The 21,430-nt window shown below is 44.6% G+C and overlaps 1 long non-coding RNA gene across 1 annotated transcript in view; it reads right to left on the reverse strand.

Annotated features, from left to right (window-relative positions):
• Positions 1-21,430, reverse strand: part of LOC110352112 (uncharacterized) — a 55,902-nt gene that overhangs the window by 12,194 nt on the left and 22,278 nt on the right. Inside the window, exons 12-14 of the long non-coding RNA XR_011803783.1 lie at positions 16,689-16,976; positions 14,323-14,532; positions 245-407 (exon numbers count right to left, since the gene is read on the reverse strand). This is a non-coding gene — a long non-coding RNA (uncharacterized lncRNA). The remainder of the gene's footprint in view (positions 1-244; positions 408-14,322; positions 14,533-16,688; positions 16,977-21,430) is intronic.

The raw sequence follows: 21,430 nt of genomic DNA on the forward strand, positions 1-21,430 counted from the left end.
ACTGTCTCCCTTACACCATGTCACACTTCCTAGATAAGCCTGGCATAAAGCTTAAACCTGCACACGCTGTCTCAGGCAGGTGCCAGTGAGTGGGAGTTAGCAGCAGAGCACCGTGAACTCAAAAACTCTCTGCTGTTCCCAGAACTACACCGTGCCAGTGGTATCTGCAGCCAACTAGGAACAGGAACACGCCTCTGAAGTGATCTCCAATCCTTGATACTGAGTGGAAGGAGCCACGACTCACCCAGAGCTGGAGAGCACATGCTTGGCAGAGCAGGTGGGAGACTTCAGACCTCCGTATCCCACCACCAGATCTCGCTGTCTCTCCTAGAGCACCTCGGGGAGGTTCTTTATCCTTGTCTATGTAGGACAGAGAAGCCACAGTCCGATCAATCCAGGAGACAACCCTGTGAACAAACAGAGCATGGAAGGCCATTAACGGACACATTAATAAATGAGCTGATTTTTCAAAGGGTTGGATGGCATTTGAAGTGTTAATGACTGAAGGCTACTGTATGATTTCAAAGCTAGCTGCTATGGACACTGGCTGGCTTTGTTTGAGGTCGTTTGCATTTCAGGCCCACCAGCTCTCATTCATCTCCAGAGAGGCATATTTAGTTGTCACTTGAGCTGAACCCTGACTGACACTTCATGCTGATTTTTCTCAGGCATTGGGTGGCTGGTCAGCGAGTCCTGGCAGAGCAATGCAAAAGTAGCTGCAAAGGTTGGGGTCTAATCTAAAATCCCTCAGAGTCCCTGCAAAACATTCCTCTGCTATCAGTAGCCTTTGGATGGGGGCCATCACAAACAAGACACATACTATAGTACATCACAGTTATTTCAATCCAGGAGAGCAAAACATGTTTCTAAGGGACAACTAGCAGCTGGAGAATGGAGTGTGAGTCCAGTCCCCTGAGTTTTACTCCTAACAACAGCTCATGACCCATCAAGTGCTTTCCTGGGGAACCCTGCTCACTCTGTTTGCAGGGGGACCCTTAAGACCATCAGTTTTACTGCTAAACCTTTACGTGGTCTTGCCCCAGTCCTCTTCCCTGCTATCACACCACAGTGCAGCACTGCTGCTTGGACCAAATAAAAACATTGCTCCTAGTCAGAGCCACTCCATCCCTGGCAGACACGGCTCTGCTGCAGAGTCCCACAGGGGCCATTCGATGCCTCTGAGTTCACAGTTCTCTAAATAACCCCCTGGTGCCAGAGGGCACATCTGCTCTACACGTGCTCACCAGCACACAGGTGAGGTTTGGTATCATCTGAATAATCCATAAGCACTGTTTGCTTTCTGGGGGGTTTCTTCCTTCAGCTCCATTTTCTATGTTTACCTGAAAGACATCAGGGCAGTGTGTGGGGGTGTCTCTGAACATGAGGGGAAAAAAAAGATGACCAGAGAAAGGGGCTGGAAAATTCAGAGAAGTAAAGGGATAAAATAAGAGGAACAATACACACTGCATCGTGGGGTGAGCCTCTGTGTATGTGTGGTCACCCATTTGTTGTTTATTCCTTCCCAAATTCAAAACAGCCCTGTTGTGCTAGTCACAGAAACAAGCGTGTCTGTCCTCCTTCAAGGGATCTGCTCCCTCCACACAGTGGCTGTGTACTTCACTGGAGCCATGTTGGCTGAGGAAGGACAATGGTCGCAGCTTTTGCTATCGTTGTTGATGCTGAAGTTGGATCCCAGCCTCTTGGACACATCTGGGGCTCTGCCAATACGCTTGCTGATTTTTAAGCATATAGGACAATACCTTGGCAATTATTCTCCTGCAACAGAGCCACTGTCCTTGGGAATCCATGGCTTCACTTGGCTTCTGGAGCTGATCCTGATGCAACATTCAGTGAATGGTGTTTTACTGCCCTTGCTGACCAAATTGAAAACCTCAGCAGCCTCTAAAAACACAGCCTGTGTGGGACCAGTGGCTCACCTCACCTGTTGTTCAGGGATGCAAACAAACTTTTTTCCAGATAGAATTAGAAACCATATAAACTGATCTCACCCCCCGTAAAGGGCTTTCCATTTCTTGTGTCCCACCAGTTTGCAGAAATCCTACTACCTGTAGCATTTTTACTCAACACCACACTATTCTGAATAGGACTGCAAATTAAAACAGCACATCAGGAGGTGGGCAGCCCAGATTTTCCTCCAGCAAAGCAAGGCAAAGAAAAGTTAAGCACATCCTGAGCTTCAAAGAGCAGACACTTCTGAAGAACAGACAACTAAAAACACTGACTTCCATCACAGCCCACAGTTGCAGCCCTTGACAGAGAGAAGACTTAAAACTAAAGCTGTCCTAGGGCAGAGTGGGTCAAGCCCAGCCAACTCTAAGATCTTCCCCGCCAGAGTGCAGCATCAGACAATTAAAAGAAGAGTAGAAGGCCTTACTAGAGGGATACACGTATCCTTCTAGCAATTAGCAGCTTGGGATGAAAGCTCTTTGTGCACACAGGTTGTAGGAGAGGATTTGTGTTTTGTAGTGCTGTTCCCCATGGCTCCATCCCCCACTGCTCTGTGCTCAGCCAGCTTGAAAAAGATACTTCTGAAACCCAGTTACATCAGCACTCATGTGCCACAGCCAATTATTTCTCTGTCAAATGGTGCCTAATTATGGACAATCAATTATTTAGTGCAGAAGCTTTCCCGCTTGGCAAGGTGGGAGGCATACCTTGCCTCAGGGCTCTCCGTGCTGTTTGTGCCCAAGCAACAGGGGGTTACTGGGGGGGGGTCACAGACATTACACTGGAGTCACGAGCCCAGCAAACACAAGGAGATAATCCACCAAATGTGCTCAAAGAGACCAGCAGCATGTGTGAGCACGCCCTTAGTATACTCTGCCTTCCAAAGCAGCATGGTTTAAACCAGATGGTCCCATGAAAGTGTTCAGTGTGCTATCTTGGATTATAAATATCCTTTTCTGCCACTTATTGCTGTCTCAGAAGATGTTACAGAACCCCTCTATACATGAGACTATCCAGGTGAAGTCCTACTTCCATCTGCAGTTGTCTGGGGGTTAACCTGGAACAAATGCCCCCTAGATCAGACTGGGTTAGGGCACGACCACACAGGTCACATACTGAGGCCAGTAGGTGGGAGATAGCTGGGAATTCCCTCATTTTATTTAGCATCAATGAGGACAGCCTACCTGGCAATAGCCTTGGATCTTCTTATGCTAGAAGGAGGGAACTCTGGATGGTTTGTGAAAAATAGCCATGGCAGTAAGCATCAGATGCTTTTCCTGCTCTAAAATATACAGAAAATGGATTATTTTAGCCAATATAAAAATGCACTAAGAGTACATGAACAATCCAGTTACAGGAAAGAATAGGGCAGATGACAACCCTGTTAGGGAAACAGGAGGAAAGCAGAGATAAAAGCAATTTATGCACTTCAAAAACAAATCGATAAATAAAATTGTTTCACTCTTTTCCTCTCAACCTGCTAAAATATGCAGTTAGCTCACTTACAAATCAAACACTGATGGCTTAACAAATTGCTTCAAGTTCTTGTTTGCTCCCCTTAACCTCTGAAGGGTGAAGTTAATGCTCCCATGGAAAAATTACTAAGAAGTTTCTAGTTTGGTGTGTCTTCCAAAGTTATATGAATTTCAGTAAAAACCAAAACATTTTCTGAGAAATTTTCAATCCCCTCCAACCTCTGTCAGCTTTCCACACCTCCCAAACAAATCTGTGAAAAAGGATATTCGTGGTAAAGTTTCCATCTGGATAAAGAACGTTTCATTAAGGAACAGAACGAGACACTGAATAAAGAGTTCAGACCAATTCTAGTTGAAACACTGGCTAGATGCATTTCCCCAAATTGCTTTTCTTCATCTACTTTCATGCTATTTTCCTGCATTTTTTTTAAATGGAAAAAATATTCCAATAAAGAGGACTTGGAGGGTCCCAGTTTGCACTATACAGAGCTTTTATAGCTGCTGGGCGCTTAGCAGATCGGGGCTCTGTTTGTTTTAAATATGCATTACATTTATTCCAAATAAACTCCATAAATCAATCTGAGTAATAGAAACCAGAAAAGTTTATGCAAAACAAATATAGAAAGTCATAAATACTGCGTTTAAGATGTCATTTTTGTGGCTGGTATATTTCTATGGTATGTTTTTACTGTTCGTGGGATAAATTTTTCAGAAACATTAAAATCTTTCCTCCCCTCCATTCTCTATAGGTTTATCCCAAAGAAATAATGAGGCTAGCTCTATAAACCAGCATTTATTAAATCCAAATGGGCACTTCATCTTACAGTAGCTTTCAATATAACCTATTTGATCTTTCAAAGTAGTTGGAAAATGATTTCAAGGGGAACTTTCACAGAACAAATTAACTTGAAAGAAGAGAACACTTTATACCCCAAAGAGGGAGGAAAGCAATTTCCTCAGTTTGTCTGTCTCCGGATTCCCCTTAGCCTGACGGCAGATATGCATGCTCCAAGAGGCACTCTCCCTGGCTGCTATTGCATGATCTCAGCAGCGATGCCAGGAGCCTATGGAAAGCAGGGTCACAGACCCGTAAGACTACAGTCGTGACAAGTTTATCTCTGGTGAAACTCCAGCTTACAGAAGAGATAGGAAAGAACAGGCTCATATGGAAACTAAAAACTGTTTGTCCAAGCTGCAGTTCAATTCTGCCTCTTAAAAGTTATTTATTTTTTTTTTTTTTGGAGGGACTTTATTACCTGCTTGCTACAGCTCTTCAGAGTAAGCAAAACCAGCACTGGGGCCATAACCTAGTCAGCAGATTCAGGGACTTGGATTTTAAGAATCTGAAGCTTAAGGCATTACAGGTCCTCAGGGAGAGGTCAAGACCCTGGGACAGATGAGGTGCCAGTTTTTGGGGTGTTCCACCAAGTACTAAATCCATCAGCTGGAGAACATTATGGCTCCCATAGCCCAAAATTTCTCTTTGGATTCCTTCAACTCCTGCATGCATCAACAACCCTGTCTGAGCAAGTTTCTCAATTAACCAGGATATTAGGAATCTCCATTCAGTCTGAAAGCTCTGTATGAATCATCTTCATTAGCCTATTTTACAAATGTTAATTTTCTGTCTCCACACATGTGAAAACTGCAGGAACCAAGAAGAGAATTGAGCTGAGAAGGATGAGGCATTTGGGGACATGGGGTTAGGGAAGAAAACAAAGAAGGTTTCTCTGTTTGAATGCCAGAGGAGAGCTCTTGGACTGCAGGAGCAGCCTGGCTGAAGCATTTCATCCTAGGCCAGGATAAAGGGAAGAAATAAAGAGCCAGAATTGGACTGTTCCCTACAGCACACTGAACTGATGCTCTCCATCTCCAATGTCTGCTGTTCTACAGTCCCTTGGAAGGTTAACAAGTTTATTTGAAGAGTGCTGGCTTTACCTTCCAAAGCTGCATAAGCTCCCAGGAGGGAAAACTTACAATTTTGAAAGGCTTTAGGAAAAGAAGATTTCCTTAATTTGTTCTTTCAGGGACCAGATATTTTTGTTTCATCCTCTTGGTGAGGTTAGGAATGGTATGTACATAAAGCTTCCCTATAAACTGATTTCTTTTATTACTGTTAAAGGCATACAGTACTGGGAGTAATAGTGCAATATCTAAACCAGTACCTACCAGATTTTCTTCTTTAACTGTACAGTGGGGCAGGGAAGGGCTGATCCTTATTTTAGACATGGGGAAACTGAGGCATTTTGTGAGGACAAACATAACTTGGCCAAGTCAAAAAAAAAATAGCCAGTGGCAGGTTCCAAAAGCCTCATCTTGGTATCCTAGCAATAACTACCTATACTACTTTTCTAGCAATAAGGTTGCCTTTGAGATCTCTACACCTTTGGTGCTGGAGGAGGGTGAATATGCAGGCAAGCCTTTCTTGGCTCCTAATGAAAGCTTTGTGCCCCACTCAGCAATGCTCTTCTGGCAGACATACTGGAGAGATTGCCTGCAGGCAGGCACAAAGGTAGGATCCGCCAAGAGCACAAACATCACCTCTCACTGGTCACCTACCTTCTGCAGCACCTAAAAGCCTACCCAGAGCCAACAACAACCACACTCCAGACAGGGATTACCTACTGGCTCAGGGCTGTGAGGAACCTCGGTTCACCTATAATCACCTTTCCCAGCACAAGCAATCTTTGTCTGAGCTAAGAGCCATGGCCTGGTGCTTCCCTATACTCTCTGTAACTTTCCAAGAGAGACAAAATCATTTGCTGCTCTGTGTTTAAGCCAGACAGGTGGTTTCACTACATGCTGCTCAGTGGATGCCATGTTCCAGCCCTGCAGTGGCTGTATGTCACTAGTTTAAAGCAGGACTGGGAGAAAGAGGCTAGGAAAGGAGGCATCCCTCTTACATGTTTCCTGAAGGGGTTTTGTGAAGCTTAACTTAAATTCAAAAGCCTCCTGTTCTCATCTTACAATTAAAAATAATTCTACCCTCATTTCTTTCCTAAGTGAAGCAGAAGGAAGTTGCAGAAGTACCACGGATACCAGAGAACTCATTCAAGGGCAAGGGATGCACTGAAGAGGCTGGTGGCCATGTTATTAAATTACAGAAGTAAAACTTGATGGCTGGAGCAGGTATGGTTCTTCAGGACATCAGACTTCCCTGCTCCAGTCCGGGAGCTGCAGTCATGCTGGATCAGGTGCTCTGGGCATTTGCAAAGAGAGCTGTGTGGTGACAGCCTCTCAGAGCTATTGCTACAGCCAACTCTGAGAAAGGCTGTTGACAAGGAGGAGAACTATAATAAATGGGTAACTCCCATGACAAGGCAGAAAACTATTTATAGCAACCTTGAACTCCACGGCTGGCTAAACCTACTGTGTTACTCTGCAGATGCAGAGAAAGAAAACAAGACACCCATTCTCTTCAGGTGGCTGGATAAATCAAGCAGAACGTGAAAGCATACACAGGGAGACTGATGCTCCTGTGCGTTGATCCAGCAAAAGGACAGTACAGTATCAAGCCCATGAGGGCTTGGAGAAAGTCTCCCCCCAGAGAATCTCTAAACATCTGCCCTTTTCTACTCCAAATAAGAAAACAAGTGAAAGAAGAGACATTTGGAGAGTCTTAGACAGATCTGAATTCCCCCAAAATGTCTGTATGTGTGCCAGGGTTTCGCAGAAAAGACTGATGATGTTTCAGGATGGAAGTGCAGAGAGGTATATGTAAATATACCAGAGACACAGGGCCAGGGTAGCTGGCCAGCAGGCTGGGTGTAGAAGTGGAGCAGCTCTGCTGTGCCGTTCAGCAAGCTGCCGAGGAAGCAGAATTGCCATGTAATAAAGTAAAGGCAAGATGTGCAGGAGCAGGGTCTCCCTCGCGCAGCCTTTGGCAAGCTGCTGGAGGGAAGCAGCATGCTTCTGCAGATGCAGAGGAGCTGTCAGGGGACAGGATGCTCCTCCCAGTTCTGGCTGAGGCTCTGCAGATGCTCTAGCCAAGTCACGTTTTAACAGCCCCATGCCTCAGTTTCCCCAGCTGTAAGCTATTATAGGGATGTTTTGCGGCTGAATACAACCCCGTATCCACAAGGCAAGCACAGCTCTTTGGACAGATGATCCCGAGGAATATAAAGCATTTGCTTGAGATTTTTTCCTCTGCTTCTCTCTGATCTTTGATGCTGTCACCTAAATAATTTACAACGTGAAGAAGGAAAAGAAAAGACCAGAAGCAATCACACCAAAGCACCCAGCCTCCTCCAGGCATGGCCCAGGAGTTTTGAGTTTTGGGGAGAGAAGGAATGTACTCCCACCCCACCCCCTCATCAGACCTTCTGCATGATGACATGCAAGTGATTGCTGATCCTTTTCTGGATCTGGGGACTGACAGACTTTGAAGGCGGCTTGGCATCCCCAGTTATAAACCAGGGCTTCAAATGATCAAAGGTGCCAGCATTTTTTGAGGTCTCATGAATGAAGTGGGTTGGAAATGGGAGCTCAGAATTTGGGATTGGCTGCTAATGTCCCCAACGGTGTCATGAGCACACTGCAGGTAATCTGGTGGCCTTCCTTGCCTGCTTGACGTGTCACGAGCAGCACATGGAGGGCAGGCTACAGCACAGTGAGACATTGTTCCTTATCTGTTTCCTAGCATGAAGGATATATTCTGGAAGTAATTCTAGCACAGGATTTCCTACATGAAAACCAGACCTTCAACAAAGAGGCACTAGTGACAACAAAAATCGTAGTCAAGCTTTTTAGATCACAGCTGGAGCTTGCAGATGTGACAGACAAGGGAAAATACCCCTTCTTTTCATGGGAGTGACTTTGGTTTAGGGACTACACTCTGTCCTGGGTGTGTTATGTGGACTGAGACTGGACAAGGGTTCTTTGGTGTCCTAATCCTTATTAAATGAATGGATTTAGGCTGGAGAAAAGGAGACAGGAAGACATGGAGTGGCTCTGAGTTCACAACTGCCTATCAACAGCCTGAGAGCAGCCCTCTTTCATGTGAGGCATATGGGACACAGATACGAGCTGCTTCCAGCCTGATGTGGCTGAGAGGGGTGGGGAGGGCAGGATCAGTGTGAGAGGTTTTACAACCTGCAGCCTGAGTGCCAAGCCACCAGCCCCCATGAGCTGTGTCAGGTGCGCAGGTATAAATCAAACTGCTGGATGTGAGACTTTTGATTAACATGTCCATGGACTCTCACATTCCTTGCACCGTTCTTTGAAATTTGAACAAGCAAAGCTCTGTACAGCAGTTAATGAGGGTGCTGGGACAAGCACGTTGCCTGGTGGAGAGAGGAGCAGCAGGAACACAGGCTAGTCAAATAGCCTTTTGATAGACCAGGCTCACTCAGCACAGAAATGCTGCCTGAGCCTGAATTCCAGCTATGAACCCTGACTGCCCTCATCCCGAGGTCCTCTTTGGGAGAACTGCTCAGTGTGACAGCAGACCAGACCCTGACCCTTCGCTGACTGACTGGCTGTCCTTCCAATTCCAGCCTTGTAGCTTTGTAGCATTTCACACATTCAGAGCCCTACAATTACATCATCATCCACTGCCACAAAGATACTTGCACGTTACACCATGACAGTCTGTCATCTTCATGATCAAAACCATGTCGTGTATGTTTTTTCTGGATTTACACACGTTAACCAAAAGCCATGAATTCCAGACTCCCCAGGCACTAACAGATTTTAAATGAGCCAAGCGATATTCATTACATTGCAAAAGGATCACTGAGACGTTACCAAGAACACCTTTGGAGTTCTCCATACACCTCCTGAACAGAGCTTATCAGTATCTGTCCTAACTAGAAGGCAGTTATAGGCTGTAAAATCCACATCACATATCCTGTTACTGAGATACTGTTCTTGGCCCAGAGGTTCAGTTCAAAGACACCCAAGCCTCATGCTTGAAATTCAAGACCACCTTTCTGTTTCCCCTCCACCCCGTGATGAAGGGATCAAATTCACCCTTTGCTCTGACTTACCTTTTTTCTTTTTTTAACTGGAAAACCATTAAAGACTGACATGCTGTTCACAGACATCTCACAGCTCTGAACTCAGTCTGGTCTTGGTGAAAAGTGGCCCCATACTTTACACTGCCCAACACAAGTCCAAAACAGTCTGCCTGAATTTTTTTTCCCTTTTTTTTTTATTAACTCAGACAATATTAAAACTGGGAAGGCTGCATTAGTACAAATAAAATGTCTCCTGAGAGCATTCAAAGACCACAGTCAGTATGAAAACAGTGTATACGGAAAGCAGAATCTACTCAGTTATAAGGCTTAATACGTGGACACAGCAAATGGGAGACTAGGCTACTTCTTTGAGCAGACCCCCAGCTTGACCCTGACAGTATGGGAGTTTTGGACAAAGGTCTCCATCAGACTGATATTACCCTGTCCTGCAACATATCCAAGGAAAAATCAAATGCCTGTGCATTTTCCCAGCTTCAGCAGTGAGAGCTTCCAATAGCAGACAGACAAGATTATGTTCTCACTGTGTTTGTCTCCTTTCTTCCCCATCTCGCTGCTGCTCTTTCTTCTCTGGCTTCACACTACACATTCTGGTTTCATCATTCCAAAGCTCATCTTTGCTTGGCCTTATGCCTTCTAGGAAACAGTCAAATTCCAGCAGCAGCAGCCCAGCCCATCGTGATTAACGTTTCTCTGAAACACCATTTCTTGAAAGCCATCTGAACAACCCTTCAAAAGCTCTCAACTAGAAAGGAATTAGTACTTACATTAAGAACCTTAACCTCTCCATTTTACACTTTAGCTGCTTTGCGCACCTGCTCTGCTTTGAGTGATAACTTTATAACTTAAGAATTCAAGGAGGTATCAATAATAAAATAGGCGCATGCCGAACTGGCATATACTCCGTCTTGGGGACCTAAGAATTTACACTGATGTGCAACCTTGGTCATCTCCCTTTGATCCGAAAGCTCCTTTAGATACACACTTTGGCCAAACCTTGAAGAATACCAGGTTTTTGAATAAGAACTGAAATCAGAACTGCTTTTATCAAGCACCATCAAATGAAAAAGGTCATTCAGAAATCTTGTGTGATTTAATAAATACATATGTAGTTTAGCTGCTTGGGTTTCTTATTAAGGAACTTAATTGCTGTATTTTAGTTTACTTGCCATTTCTTAAATAAAAGCATTTTCATTCTTTATGAGGCAGTCAGCAGGTGTACACCTAACTTTATGTCAACATCTGAAAACTACTTATTGCTCATTTACCTCAGAGAAAATTAAAAAAATTGGACCACATCTCAAGAAAAATAAATAAAAGGAGAATGCTGTGGAGCTAGAGCAGAGGTTTTTAAAAAAAAAAAAAAATCAAAAACAGGAGAGGCTCTCTTGAATACTTTTTCCAAGCGCTGTTGTTATAGGTGTTTCCTGAGGAAGTGACTGACTTTTCCCTTCCCTACCCGCTTCAAGATTTTTATTTTTTTTTTAAAAGCAGAGTCTGAGAGGTGTAAGCAAACCACAGCAAGCAAGCATAGTGGACAGTTATCTAGCTTTGCTTCTTGAATAAACAGATAGGAAGAGAAAGACTTTTTTTTTTTACACTAATAAAGCAAAGCAGTGAATAAAGGTAGTCATGTGCTTAATTTTAGGCAGGTGCCTTGCTAAGCTATGGCCTCTACAAGGCCACACAAAAGCATCAGTGAAATTAAATGCCATCTAGTTGTTTTATGACTGTGCTTCAGTGCAGTGCTCTTGCAACTGGAAGCCATCTGGCTGGGGATGGTTTCACGTTCTCTGATTTCACAGCTCCCTGCCCAGCAGGTCAGGGCACAGGGAGGACTCTAGGACCTCCAGCAGCATGATTCTACCTGAGCTTTCCCCTTGGATTAACATCCTTACAATCAACTACGCAGAGTTGCTGAAGCCAAGTCTTAGTCCTTTGATACCCTGACTGCCAAGAGCTCAGAGAAAAGCTATTACAAGGCCCAAGCTTTGCTCTTCATGAAAAGATTCCAATTAAGCTCAATCCAGTGTATGCCCAGGTTGGATCCTACAGGATTCAGGCCTTGGTGCCAGCTCTGTGCATCCTTAGAGGGCAACTGCCCACAGAACTGGCTAAAGGCAAGCACCGAGCGTGCAGAAGCACTAAGCTGTAAATCAGGGTAGAAGGCAAAGCCCGGATCTTAACTCCCAATGCAGACACATAAGCAGCTGGCAAAGTTGTCCTCTGGTTTTACACCGACACACCTCTGCTCAGCTCTGCAGAGTGACTCCAGATTTACACCAGCACCACTGAAAATGAAGCCAGCAACCCCTACACCTCAGCTGAGTTTGCTAGTTAATCAGGACAGGGGCAGCATATTTTGGGCAACAGAATTCCATAGGCTTTTGCCATTGTTCCTTAGCCAGCATTGATCAGAGAACTAAAAATGGTTGCCAAGTCCTCAAAAGATTTTAGTGTGAGCGATGCAGACCACATGTGCTGAATGGTAAACAGTTCTTGAGGATCAGAATAAAAAGGTCTTTATAGTCCAAGCAAACAAAAGTAAATGCCAGAATCTAAATGAAATTGAGCTTTCCAAAAGCCTGAGGCTACTAAGATTTCAGCACTGAAAGTGTAGTGTTGTTTGCTTCTTAGAAAGTCCGACAGAACATCGCAGTATCGAGAGGTGACCCTGTCCTGTTCCCAGCAAAGCAGTGTCCTTTGATTCTCTTCTTGTTTCATCCCATCTGAAAAATGTCAGCCCCAACAGACTGCTTGAGCCTCCTATTAAAGCTAAGTGTCATTGATTACTTTGTAAGTGGGTAGCCAGCAAAGAGGGGAATGCTGCCAATGAAGTAAATACCATTTATTACTGAACAGAGTAACATGGAATACAGCAATCCAGCCACACCGCCCAGAAAGACAGTCCTAACACTGAGAAAACTTTGAAATACTTTGCTATTCAGTTTTAAAGATGTCTGTGAAAAAACACAGACCGAATCAGAGGAAGAGTTGTTACATTTGGGGACCACAAGTCCCCAAGAACCGAGTAAAAGCATGTGTGTTGGAAAGGACTCCAATTTAGCCACTGTAGAACAACTAGTGCTGTTCTGTCCATGCTGGGCATTTAAAATTATTCCACAAAAATCCCTGGTCCTGCTTCAAACAACCTCAGCAGCAGATCCTTTCAGATCACTGAGCCTGTGTGCAGAAGACTGCCTAGAATTTTAATCCAGCTGAGAACCAAAGGCTCCTGCAGGATAAATCCTCATGCAAAAGTCCCAGTTGGCCCCCAGACACGTTGCCTCTGTGAAGGCTGATGAATGCCTGCAGCTTTGAGGTTAGACAGCTTTTGGTTTGTTTAAACTAAGTTTTGGCTGCTGCAGCATAAACCTACTACTGCTCCTGCAGTCCTCATAGGCTGTGCGGGGCTGCCTCCTCCACTCCAGCACAACTGGTGTTGCAGCTGCCAGCAGCTGCTGCTCGGATTCCTCCAAGTGCATTTACTCCTTGCAGCTCTGCCCATGGCTTCAGAGCACTGCTGGCACGGAGCAGAATGGAACACGCTGTCTCCCCACCACCTCTCAGCCCAAATCCCTCCTTCTTTGGCTCACTGCTCAGTCCTTCCCTATCTCTGTTGTTTTCCCAAGGCACTACCTCGCTGATTTAAGTGGCACTGTTCTGATTCCTTCAGTATGAAAGCACAGGTCCAACCTGTGCAGTAGGTCTCTACAACTGTGGTAAAACAGGGCATGAAAATTCCCCAAGGAAGCACGTCCCATCTCTGTCAGAAAACTTGCTTTATGTGGGCAAGGACAGCTCGAATCAAGGGCAGGGGAGAGGGACAGGACATGAAGACATGCAGTGTCACTAAGGAGTTTGGAAAAGGTAAGGCAGTTCACACAAGGAGAGAGATTCTAAGCCCACTAGCATGGCTGGGAAGATGTTTTAAGATTAGAAATGCTTTTACACTTGAAGCTCATCCCACCCCATACAAACCACAGAGGTACCATTTTGGTATTACAGAAAGAAGTCCTGTATTGTATCCTCTGCCCCTTCTCTTTCTCTCCAGATCTGTACCCAGTACACACACCAACTACGGTAGAGCTGACAAGTTAAGAAAGCTTGTAAAGTAGCACCAACCCTATAGTTCCTTAGTTAGCTCTTTTATGGCCCTATGGGTGAATAGGGGAAAAAAGTATGGTTCACCTTGGGCCTCTTTTTCCCCACAGAAATTCTTTCCAGTATTATTTTACAGGTTTGCACATTCCTGCAGTGAACAGAAACCCCTAGCATAACAGGCATTTAAAAAACATGCTAAGCTACCGTGAAGTAAATTACTGACTTAACAGCCAGGCACCTACAGGTATAATTGGATTTCATTTGAAGAACAAATTAAAGCAATGTGCATATTAGCCTCTGAGTCTGCAAGGGGCAGAGAGATTCTGGAAACTTTCCAAAGTGCATATGATTAGAAAAGTCTTACCAAAAAGCCCCAGAGATAAGAGTCTCACTGAAGAAGGACCATCTCCCAGGGATGGCCAGACCCATGCCTAGCTACAGCTGTCTCCAGGCTCCCACAAGACATGCCCTGTGAAGGCTGCATTTGAACTATGAACTGCAAGGCAGGGGAAGAAAACGCACATCAGTGGAGCCTAATGTGGACACACAAGGAAGCCGAGGGATGGATACTGCGGTTACTGGCTCACGATGTTTCATATTCCACTGAACTGCGAAGTTAAGAACCCTTTTCTGAAAGAAAGCCTAGAGGCAGCCACGCTGACTTCCCTCTCCTCCAGTATCAAATCTAGCACTTCACTATATCTTAGGGCTTTAGTAGTGCCTGTACTCCTGTCACATCTCAGTTCACACACTACTAAAGACATGGATAAAACCCCTGAGAAACTGAAAAAGGCACTCACCAAAATTTTCTCCCAGCAAGATACTCTGCTGCAGTGACAGTATGCCACAGGTCAGTCTCCTCAGATGTCAGTAATCACCACTGGAGGAATGCTGACTACAGGATGAGTTTCTTCAGGATGTCTCTTCATAAAGAGATGGGACTAGCTTCCTTGCTGCTTTGACTTCCTCCATCCACACCTCTTCTCATGCTTGCCATCTCCTCTTTTCTCCTGCCAAAGAGAAGAGAAAAGGATGAAAACAATTAACAATTAACCAGCTGAAAAAGAAAATAAATAACAGCCACTGATGGCTTGAAAGTTAAAGCAAGGAAGTAATTTGTGGAACAGCTGAATGAAGAAGGCATCAAGGCACAGTGTAAAACAAACAAACAAAACAATAAACAGATGCAAGAAGTAGAGTGAGATAATGAGAGAGATAATGAACAGTCTGTTAGCAACTTTGAGGCTGTCTTGGATGTTATCCTCCAGTTATTTCCAGGTTTCTCTTTACAACAACCCTGTCCCTAGAAGAGCTGCTTTCCTTCAACCCTATTTAATTTCTGAACACTCTGCTTCATGAACAGGGCCCAGATCTCTCTGGTGCTTTCTCTCTTCTGACTGAGAAGGCCACTCAAAACCTCAGCACTCAGCTCACCCAGACAAAGCACCTGATTTCAGCTGCGCAGCCCAGTCCAAGTTAGGCAGCGAGTAACTGCAAGGCTGTTTTTTTCTTGACAGCACTGTTCACAGCCCTGCCCTGCGGAGTCAAGGGACTCAAATGACTGTGCTGAAGGGCACCGTCATCAGATCTTTGGAGAAGGGGAACAACTTGACATGAAATCCTGCTAGAGCAGTGCAGAAGGGCGGCTTGGCTGGTGTCGATTCAGAATATGAGACTGTAATAATATTTGCTGTCGGTTCAACCTCATATACTGCGTACAAAAGCCTCTGTTTGAATAAAGGAATAGCCAGCGAGACATGAACTGAGAAGAGCCAAGAAACTCAAAGCAAAGTCCCAATTCTCTTTGTCCGGAAATTTAACTGTTTTGGAAAGAAACAAAAACACACCAAAGGTAGACATAGAAAGGGCAGGACAGATTTCTTGCTGATCTTTCTCATCTTTCCTTGACATTATTTAAGAAAGAATTAGAAAATGTGCGTTCCACAGAAAGGGTTCAAAAGATTATTTTTTCCCCTCATTTAGGGGGACTTGTTTGGCTCTCTTAGACCAGCCTTAGTTTCCTGGATAAATAGAATTATGTTGTGTTTTAATAGCACACAGGTTAGAATGGAAAGAACCAGGAATCAGGCAATCTAGACCCCACCCTACCCCTAGGACAAACCACTTGCTCATACGGCTCACAGTCAGTCACAAAGGTACACATGCCTCTGCCTTTGTACCTGCCTAAGCCAAAACACCTTCAGTATCTCCCAAAGACCTGCCTAAAATGTTTTCAGAGAGTTGGCACGTAGCACACTGAATACCAGAGCCTTTATTGATATCTGATCCTGGAACACCAGAAAATCATAAAGTTGATTATCAGGAGAAAGGTAAACATGGTCCAAGGCCAGAGGAGTATCGGGATGGAGGAAAGTTTCTCAGGCTCCCACCTAGACCAAATTACTTTTAGCACAGCATTCAGATGACTTCTGCCAAGGCAGTTGTTTTTGTAGCTAGTGACTCAGACTGACCGTCTGGGAGACATTTGAGCCTGTACACAACAATAAATATAGCAGGTGATCAGTTTGGTCATATGAATGCTGGTAACAAAGTTTTCAGGGCAACAGAGACCAGTATAGCAGTGCTGAGGCACCAATATTAGGATATTCCATTTGACTGTGTTTTTCCAAACATGGTAGAGAAGGCCCAGGCAGCCTTACCTGCTCCAGACACTACCTCTTTCTCCTTGAGGTGCATTTAGCCAGATGGCAGGTATTTTATATTTAGAAAAACATTCATTCAATAGGAAAACATTTCTGCAGGGTTGACGTCAAAAGGCTGGAGAGGGCAGTTAAACACAGTTCAAATGCAACAGTCTAAGAAACTGAGCAGCACATCACTAACAGTCCTATGAAGCACCTACAAAGTTCTGTCAGACTCCTCCAGATACCTGATGCTCTGTTCAAAAAGCAGCAAGAGCAAACCAGTCTTGAAACAGGCAGAGAGCCTCACATAGATCCAGCCAGGAAAGCAAGAGAAGTCTGAGGTTGCTGTGACCTAAAAGGCTATATTTATTCAGGATAGTTCCCTTACTAAAGGGGGCATCCTCCATGCAAAGATCTGGCAAGGAGCAGCAATAGGCAGCTGCTCCCTACAGGGCTGGGTACCAGATTTCAAGCATAGCTTGTGCCAGGCCCCTGGAAACCTACTCTCAGCCCCACAATACCTGTAAGGGGCAAGCAAGGCAGACGTGGTGGCAGCATGCAACTTCAGCCGAGTCCAGATCATCATGAAAAAAACAATGCTGATGCAGCAGGTCACACATTACTACAGAAAGCCTGAAAAAGAGATAGAGGCCCAGGTCTGAGCTTATATACTGCCATGCAGCACAAAGGCAGAGAGGGGGTGGTAGAGGCCCCGGGTGAGGCTGGTCAGGATTAATAAGGCCTATTAATGTTCTCAGGTGCAGCTGGCTGCCTGAGCTTGGTGGATTGGGTAGAAGTGGGGGCTGCAACTGTAAAAAAGAAAAAAAGAAAAAACAAAACACATGAGGACAGATTTCAGCTCATGTGATTAGAGTTTATACTAAAAATAAATGAAGAGGTTCCTCCTATGTGAGGATTTTGGCAGGTTGAAACTTGGTAAATGGTTTGTCTGTAATATCTCAATAATAGATACTGCTACCAGCAGCTTCTCTAGCTTCTGTCAGATACTGTGTTGTTCCCATTCTCCAAACCATTCCTTATTTCAACTATGGTGATCTGCATCTGTTTGCGAAAGAGAGAAACTGAACTGATCACTGTTAAAGCAAACAGCGAAAGAGAGTACTATGACCTCTATGATACAACAGGAAAACATGAGGCACAGAGAAGTTTCAGTAACCCTGCTGGTCTAGCCTCCTGGGGGATCCCTGTCTGGTGCTCTGTTACATCATGTTGCCTTTAATTTTATTTACACGCTGCTCTCCTTCCTCATAGACCAAGATTTGGAACCTAACATCCTCCTCCATGCTTGCTGCAGTTTGAAAATTGGATGCAAACCCTATCACTAAAGCCTATTTCAAAACAGCTAAATAGCTGACTAATTTGTCTTTTCTATATTTTATTTTTATTTTTTAAATCTCCAGGTCTATTCATAGTTCAGTTGTTTTCCAGAGACAACTTGTTGCAGTTTGCTTTGGTTTGAATGGGGCTTTGAAACTAGTACCTAGGGTTCACCACACTTCTACACCAGATCTTGAGGAACCAGCAGGGTAATTTATGAGACAAGCTACTAGTCTTCAAAGGATAACAGCTTTTTAGCAGAAGTCCCTTTTCGTCAAAGGAATTTGCCTTTGCCTTATAAACTTGCATTTATATATATAGTTTTATGTATATTTATAAATAAAACCAGTATTTATTTTACACTTATCATGTCTGCATGATGTGTGTATAAAGGTCAAATGAAAGCAATTGTCCTCAAAGTTTTGGAAGAAGTATTGTCTGAAGACAACTGCTCCCAGCCCCTCCACAACCAAATGAGGGATTGTCACACACTCCATGGAAGCAGCCAGCATGGGCTGGCCTCCCACTGTCCAGTGCTGGAGCGCGAGCAGACAGCAAACCAGCATGTGCCAGAGAAATTTAACCTGTGGGGGAACTCTGCCATCAAGGAATCTCCGAGGAAAAGAAGCTCAAGCAGATAATTAGAAAGGCAGGAGTGCAGTGCTGCCCTGGGAAGTGGTGGCTCTGCCCTGCTACGCCCCTTTTGTGACTAGATCTATCTGGAAAATACCAGAATGTTCCTAATTTGCCCCCCACAAAAAATCCTTAATGCTCTCCCCTGCTGCTACAGAGAGGGTTGAGGAATGGCCCTGGATACAGCCTCTGGCCTCATCTCTCTGCCTCCTTCCTATAGCAAGGCTTCCCGGGAAGCAATCTGCCTGCCTGAGCAGGATTGCTTGGTCATTGCAGTGTGCTGAAGGGCAGCCTCAGGTCATGCTCACAGCTGTGCTTCCCATTCACAGCCTCGATGGGTGACACACTTGGCCCTGGAGGCAGAGGAGAGGTGCCTCAGAAACAGTGGTGATACTGTCCTGACCCAACACTGAATCCTGGCCCCACCAAAAAAAACAAAAACAAACAACAACAACAACAAAAACAGGACAGAATTCTCAGAGGCTGAAGCAAGAGAGTGCAGTCATAATGAGGCAAATGGTGCATTCTCTACACCAGGCAAAGATCATGAGTGCATCTGCCAAGACCTCTACATGCTAAAGGATACGAACAGCCTGGGAACAGCCTGGATGTGCAATGCAGTGCTTCCAGCTCCATCTTCTCTTCCACGTGTTCCCTGGAACACCTCTCTCTTTACTTAAGGAAAGCTGCATCCTTACACAAAATGCCTTCTGCTGAGTGCTGGGACAATGAAAATGGATCACAAGCATTGCTGGAATTAGTCCTAAGATGGGGACTCAACCATTCTGGAGCACAGATGGGGTCAGGTCAGGTTTTTCCCTACAAACAGGAGAAGCCATGTGGTTTTCGTATAATTTGGAACGTTTTCTTACAGAATGAAGATTGATTAGATGTCTGGAGTTCCCCAGAAACAATGTTGATAGTGTTAGCAGCCTGCACACTACAAGAACCCATTCATGAAAAAAAATAATCCTCATTTTTTAAATCTTTTTTTTTTTTTCTTTAACTTTATGTTCTTGCAAAAAGAAGCTTATTGGGTAACTATCAGAACTCCTCTTTCATTACCTTGTCATAAATCCCACAGGCTCTGAATTCCTTTAACAAACTCTCAGTTAAATTGTGACCTGCCTATTCTAATAAATAAACCCTTTTTACCAAAAAAAAGCTGGAAACAGCCATGAAGTTGCTCCCCTTACCCTTACTCCAAGTTCTGCTAATTGAGACATCAAAGCAGATGGAAAATCAAGGTTGTGACTGTACAATCCCTGAACATTAAACTCTCTCTCTAGACCATTTCCAAACAGGGCAACTAAGTTTTGTCAACACAAATCTCCCTCTGAAGTTTCAGCCATATGTTATATTCTTTTATCACTGTTTCTATGAATGATGAAACAGCTGCTGTCTTTCACCCTGAGGTGGCTGTACCTTGGGGGCTATTGATGTGTTCCTGGTTATATCTCGTGGCAACTCTGCCTGTCAGGCAAACTCTGACATCCTAACCCAGCTCCATGTCAAAACCATGCTGTAGCTATAAGCAGAGAACATACTGCCCCTTCCCTCCTCAGTGGTCACATGGAGCAGTGCCTAATTCACAACAATATGTAAACATTTCACTTACATCCCAAGAAAAGATAGTGCATGGCCTCTGGGGCCAGAAAGGATCCACATCTTTTTTTTTTTTGTAGCTGGTTGGATGGGATAACGTATGTGTACCCATGGTAAACCGCAAACAGAATGCACAAACTAAGGTTGCTGTTGGGTAAGAATGGATCATGTGGTGCTTGTTTTCCCCCTAATTTGCTGGCATTGTTTTTCTGCTGATGAATAACCCCAGTGAAGTTCCCTGGCACATTTTCACTCAGATTTATCTCAGGCCTCTGAACACTGAACAATTAGGAGAGAGACTGAAATGGAACCAGGTTTCAGTGAAAAGTTAGCACCTACCACGCGCATTTAAATGCTCTATGCGCTGGACAACTAAGTATGTTTAGGACAATATGCTGATCCCCAAAAGGCTTTTGCAGATTTCCTTGTAAAGCAGACAATGTCCAGTGACCCAGTGCCATCCTTGGCCTACAATGATGCACACCTACTGCAGAGACCCAGTGAAGTTTGCTGGGCGTCCATGTCCTGCAGCAAGAGCCCAGACAGTCAACTTGGAGCACCAGCGCTTCTCTCCAAAGCTTCCTGGCAGGCTCTGACTTGGTGTAGAGGGAGGGAGAGAAGAAATTTGAAAACACCCTTTCCTCTCTCAGAGGAGTGTGCTGCAAACAGCTCTGCCTGCCAGCTCTTGCGGTGTAGTTGCCAGGCAGTAGTACTGCTCTGCAGTCCAGGATCAACAAACTACACGTTTGTATTCTCACCAGAGCCAGCATTATTACTGCCACAACTTAACACCCTTCAACAGAAACTGCTGCAGCTGTGAGAGATGCCTTGGGAATCAAGACAATTGCAGCAACCAGTGGACGGAGGAAGCAAGAGTGGCCGCTATAAACCTCATGGACGAGGCAAACACTCTCCTTCCAGTTATGGGTAGGAAACAAAATATCCAGTACTTTGATGGATGTAAAAAGATGTGTAGGAAGGAAACGGACCAACCAAACTGAAGATTCAGCTGAAGGTGCTGCAGAACATGTGGCCACTTGTACAACCTCAGCAACCGTAAGTGACCAGTTACTTGCGTTCAGCTTTAAAGACTCATCAGCACTGTTAAACTCTTGTGTCGGTAAAGATGAATTGAAATGCTGGAAACACTTTGCTTTTTCTGTGCACAGGTCAGACTCAGGCCATTCAAGACAGTTGGAGCAGGCTCCAGATGAAAGAGTTTAGGCGTGGTAATTACAGTGTGAGACTCGCTGTCAGTGTTTGTAGAGCAATCTTTTCATGATGCATAGCAAGAGGAATGGGTGGGGTGAATGAGATGATAACAATTCATTGCAATCAAGGGTATTCTTCTTTCTCTCATTCCAGTGAACCTGTGAGACCACGGACAGGATACAAATAATAGAAAGCACAAATTCTGTGCTTTGAGCAGTTCTTTTTCTCTTGTGGGACAGCACCTTTTGCTGGCCCCCAAAACTACTGGTGCAGACAAACTGCATCATGGAGGGACTTCTCCGTTTCCTAAACCTGAGGATGACAGCATTACATATTCCAGGAGCTATTACTGCTGCAAAACCTCCTGAGCAGAAAACCAGATCATCTCCTGAGACAACATCTTCCATCTGGAGCTGATGCTTCACAGGGAAATTATACATAAAGAAATCTTAACATTGAGCTTGCAGAATGCTCT

The sequence above is a fragment of the Anas platyrhynchos genome, chromosome 16, assembly GCF_047663525.1.
Source record: "Anas platyrhynchos isolate ZD024472 breed Pekin duck chromosome 16, IASCAAS_PekinDuck_T2T, whole genome shotgun sequence".
NCBI lineage: Eukaryota > Metazoa > Chordata > Aves > Anseriformes > Anatidae > Anas > Anas platyrhynchos.